We start from the raw sequence: 6,000 nt of genomic DNA, 5'->3' as shown, positions 1-6,000 counted from the left end.
ATGATTATTTGTTAATGTGTTTAAAAATATATATTTGAATATTAATTTTTTTCACCAATGTGATCAGATTTATTTACCAATAAATTAGATAAAACAATCTGTTGAAAACATTTTGATGTTTCGATATAACAAATTAAGTTAAATGAATTTTAAGATTTTACAAATTATTTTCTAAGTATATTCGATTTAATTACTCGAATATCAAAATATTACTCCAAATCTTTTAAGATCAATTTCAATCCTTACTAATGTGTAAAATTGTGTTTTATACTTAAAATATTTTTGAAACAATTTTCACAAAGTATTTCGAACAAAAAAGAGCCTAAAATCAAATTTTCAAGTAAGTGTACCAATGCATAAATCAATGCATCGATGCACCCTTGTTTTAATTGAACATCGAATAGCTCTAGTGTACCGATGCACATACAATGCATCGATGCACTTCATATATTATTAAAACATCGAATTGATTTTATACACCGATGCACAAGACATGTATCGATGCACCCATGCTTTTTTCAAAATATCGAAGCATATTTATGCATCGATGCACTCTCAGTGTACCGATGCACTAAGTCTTCCAACGGTCGAAATATTTGAATTTTACACAGTGTATCGATGCACTAGCCCTATGCATCGATACATCCCATGCTCCTACCTATTTTATTAATTGTTTTACACAATAACGGCTCTATTGACTCCACTAATAATTCCCAACGTTCAGAAGTGATCTAAGGATTATTTAAACAAGATTAGAAGCCATTGATCAACAATAAGGAATAAGAGAAGCTAGAGAATCAAAGAGAAAGCATCAAACCTCAAGTTTGAGCATTTCAAGCCTATTTTCAATCAATATTCATTTTTCTTTCAAGAACACCATTTGTGCTCTATTGTATTTATCTTTGAGTGATCTTTCTTTGTTCTAGAATTGTGCAAACAATATACCTTGTGAGGTTTTCTTGTAAGTTTGCGAAATTTGTATATTTATCTTTAAAAAAGAGCATGCTCAAGAATTTGGGGTATAATTCTTGAAGGAGTTGTAAGGTTACTCTTTGTCCTGAAAAGAAATAACAAATTAGTGAATTTGTTGGAAAATCCTTAGTGAGGATAGCTAAGGTAGTGGACGTAGACTTTAGTTGAGAAAGTTGAACCACTCTAAATCGCTGTGAAATCTTTTCAATTTTCTACAAAAAGCTTCCACCAAAATTTTTATTGCCAATTCATCCCCCTCTTGGCCAATTACATCGATCGATTAACTCAACAATTAGTATAAGAGCCTCACTCATTTAAAGTTTTAATTGCCTCTTGAGTCGATTCGGGAAGAGTTACATCGATAATCAAGTCATCATTGGCCTCCACTTCAAACTTCGACTCCGGTCTCGATTCGATGCCCGTCAACAAGCCTCCTTTATTCAATGGAGCTAACTATGACTATTGGAAGAATAGGATGATGTATTTCATTCAAGCAAGTGACATGAGAGCATGAAATGTTGTAGAAGACGGATATATGAAGCCTCTCACTCATCCAAGATTGTGGAGTGAAGGAGAGACAAAAATGTTCTAGCTCAACTCTAAAGCCATTCATATCATATTTTGTGCTCTTGGACCAGATGAATACAGAAGAGTTTCATCTTGTACAACCACCAAAGAAATATGAGATAAATTACAAGTCACTCATGAAGGCACAGACGAGGTAAAAGAATCTAAAATTAGTCTTCTAACACATAACTATGAAAATTTCAGGATGAAACCAAATGAAGATATCAAAGCTATGCCGGATAGATTTTCAACGATTGTCAATGGTCTCAAATCATATGGAGAGATCATTACAAACGAAAAGCTTGTGAGGAAGTTAGTTTACTCACTTTCAAAATCATGGCAATCAAAGAAGACGTCAATCATCGAGGCTAAGAACCTAAAGTCCTTAACTCTTGAAGAGCTAATCGGTTCCCTCCTCACTCATGAAATGATACTTAAAGATGAGGTGGACGACCTCGATAATATTGACGAGACACCAAAGGAGAAAGAGAAGAAGAAAAACATTGGAGTTGCTCTCAAATCCACAAAAGATGAGAGTGATTCGGATGAAGATGACGAGGAAATGGCATTGTTTGCCAAACGGTTCAGAAAAATGATGAGGCCTAACCAAGGAAGAATATTCGAACAAAATGAAGGCTTCAAAAATGAACCAAAAGAGAAGGACATGATCATTTGCTATGAATGCAAAAAAACGGGGCATATCAAATATGATTGCCCACAATTGAAGAGAAATGGTCAATCAAAGAACAAGCACAAGGCTCATGTAGCTACATGGAGCGATGAAGAATGTTCCGATGAAGAGGAACAAGAAGTAGCAAACTTGTGCTTGATGACATTCGGGGAAGATTTTAAGGTAACCTCTAACTCATTTGATTTAGATGATTTATCTTATGATGAGTTATTAGAGGAATATAATGGGTTGGCTTCGGATTATGAGAAATTGTTTTTAAAATACAAAAATGATATTTCAAAATTGAAAAATAAAAATAATCTCATATCCAAGACCAACAATGATCTTGAAAGTAAAATCAAAGATTTACAAATCAAACTAGAAGAGTTTGAAAAGAAAAATACTGATTAGCAAAATTTACTTTCAAGAGTCAATGATGATCATCAAAAGGAAATTGATGATCTTAAAGCTTCTTTTGATAAAGTTGAATCAAAACGTTTTGAAAATGGAGAAAATTCAAAAATCAACTTTGTTAGAAAAAGTTTTAGAAACTACAATCATAGAGGTCCCCGAATAACCTCTAATGGAAAAATCGTTAGAAGTATATGAGTTCCTAAAGAACTCATTACTACTAAAGATAATGATATCCTACATAAATGGATACCTAAGGGGACTAGGATTTTGGAAACTAATGAATATGGACCCAAAAGAATTTGGGTACCAAAAATAAAAAATTAATCTATATTTGTAGAAAAATGAGCATTGCTGCAAGGCACGGGAAACAAACTCAAACTCATAGTACCTTGATAGTGGACGCTCAAGACACATGACTGGAGACAAAAGCCGGTTCATAGAGCTCAACGCCAAAAATGGAGGAGAATTGACTTTTGGTGATAACTCAAAAGGTCACATTGAAGGTATAGACACTATAGATAATACCTCTTCCATACAAATTAAGAATGTTTTAAATGTGAATAGATTAAAGCATAATCTTTTGAGTATTAGTCAATTTTTGTGATAAGGGATTCAATTTCATGTTTGAAACTAATGGTTGTAAAGTTATTGACATTGCATCTAATCAGATTATGCTTGTTCGTCATAGAATAGGAAAAATTTACATGGTGCATTTAGATTCTATAGATATAACTCATTTATGCCTAGTTACTAAGGATGAGCATGATCGTTGGTTATAGCATATGAGACTATAACATGCTAGTATTAGTGTTTTGCAACGACTAATTCAAGGAGACTTAGTAAGAGGGTTGCCTAAACTAAAATTTGATAATGATAAAATCTGTGATGCTTGTGCTAAAGGAAAACAAAAGCGAGTTTCTTTTAAATCCATTAATGACATATCAACTAGTAGAGTATTACAATTGATCCATATAGATCTTTTTGGGCCAACTAGGACTACTAGCTTGGGTGGAAAACAATATGCATTTGTCTTGGTAGATGACTATTCTAGATATACTTGGGTTCTATTTTTAAGTACTAAAGATGAAGCATTAGAACATTTCATTACATTTTCAAAAATAATCCAAAACGGAAAAGGTTACTCTATAACTAGTGTTAGGAGTGATCATGACACTGAATTTAAAAATCTCGAATTTACTTAGTTTTGTGATTCTAATGGTATTAGTCATAATTTTTCAGCACCTAGAACCCTCAACAAAATGGAGTTGTTGAGAGGAAAAATTGAACTTTAGAAGAAATGGCTAGAACCATGATTTGTGAAAATAATTTGCCAAAAATATTTTTGGGCGGGAGCCACAAATACCGCTTGTTATATTGTAAATCGAGTAATGATTAGGCCAATTTTAAGGAAAACTCCATATGAAATTTTAAAAAATAAAAAGCCTAACATTAGTTATTTTCATCCTTTTGGATATAAATATTTTGTTTTAAACAACGGTAAAGAAAACCTTGGCAAATTTGATGCTAAAAGTGATGAAGTAATTTTTCTGGGTTATTCCTTAAAGTCTAAAGCTTATTGAGTATTTAATAAAACAACTTTAGTTGTAGAAGAGTATATACATGTTGTTTTCGATGATAATCCCCTTCCAAGGAAGGATTCTTGTGTTAATGATGATGTAGGTATTGTACAAGCAAATGACGTTAGACATGACGTTGGAGAATCATCATCAAAAGAAGAAACAAAAGATGAGGAAACTCATGATTCTCTCGAGAATCCAACCATTGAAGAAAGAGAAGTATCTTATCCAAGAGAGTACAACTATGTCAAGGATGATGAAATTATAGGTGATCCATCCAAAGGGGTAACTACTCGATCTTCTCTTAGAAATATTTGTAATTATGTTGCATTTATTTCATGTATAGAGCCTAAGAACATCAAAGAAGCATTAAAAGATGAACATTGAATTATGGCTATGCAAGAAGAGTTAAATCAATTTGAGAGAAGTAAAGTATGGACATTAGTTGAAAGGCCTAGTAATAAATCTACTGTAGGTACTAGATGGGTATTTAGGAATAAGCTTAATAAAAGTGGTAATATAATGAGAAACAAGGCTAGACTTGTTGCTCAAGGGTATACTCAAGAAGAAGGTATAAACTATGATGAAACATACGCTCCCGTAGCTAGGATGGAAGCAATTAGAATGTTATTAGCATTTTCATGTTTCAATGAATTTAAACTATATCGAATGGATGTTAAAAGTGCATTTTTAAATGGTTTTATAAAGAAGAAGTGTATGTAGTACAATCTCCTGGTTTTGAAGATTCAAAATTTCCAAATCATGTTCTTAAATTGATAAAAGCACTTTATGGTTTAAAACAAGCTCCTAGAGCTTGATATGAAAGATTGTCAAACTTTTTAATTGAAAAAGGTTTTTCAAAAGGGAAGGTTGACAATACATTGTTTTTAAAGCATAAAGGTAAAGATTTATTAGTAGTTCAAATTTATGTTGATGATATAATATTTGGTTCTACTAATGATGTTCTTTGCCAAGAATTTTCTAAGCTAATGCAAAGTGAATTTGAGATGAGCATGATGGGGGAGCTCTCATTTTTCTTGGGACTCCAAATCAAGCAAAGAAAAGATGCCATCTTCATCAATCAAGCTAAGTACGTCAAAGATATGCTCAAGAAGTTTAGACTAGAAAATGGGAAACCTCATGACACTCCAATGAGCTCATCAAAAAAGCTTGACATAGATGAATGAGGTAAATGTGTGAATGTTAAATTATATAGGTCAATGATTGGCTCTTTGCTTTATTTAACCGCAAGTAGACCGAACATTATGTTTAGTGTTTGCTTATGTGCTAGATTTCAATAATGCCCTAAGGAATCACATTTACTAGCTGTTAAGAGAATCTTTAGATACCTTAAGGACACTCCTAGTTTAGGACTTTGGTATCCTAGAGACTCTAGCTTTAGCTTGCATGTCTTCTCTGATGCGGATTATGGAGGATGCAAATTAGATAGGAAAAGCACCTCCGGTACTTGCCAATTCCTTAGAAATATGTTGATTTCTTGGTTTTCAAAGAAACAAAATTGTGTTGCATTATCTACCACTGAAGCAGAATACATTTCAGTCGGTAGTTGTTGTGCACAAGTTTTATGGATGAAACAACAACTTTTTGATTATGGAATTGAAGTAGGTACCATTCCTATCAAGTGTGATAATACTAGTGCTATTTGTCTCACTAAAAATCCCATACAATACTCTAGAACTAAGCACATTGAAATTAGACATCACTTCATTAAAGACCATGTCACTAAGGAAAATGTAGTTCTAGAATTTATTGATACTTTGCACCAATTAGCGGATATAT

Source organism: Hibiscus syriacus, unplaced genomic scaffold (genome assembly GCF_006381635.1).
Source record: "Hibiscus syriacus cultivar Baekdansim isolate YM2019G1 unplaced genomic scaffold, ASM638163v2 tig00110602_pilon, whole genome shotgun sequence".
In the NCBI taxonomy this organism is placed as follows: Eukaryota; Viridiplantae; Streptophyta; class Magnoliopsida; order Malvales; family Malvaceae; genus Hibiscus; species Hibiscus syriacus.
This window is presented reverse-complemented; position numbering follows the sequence as displayed.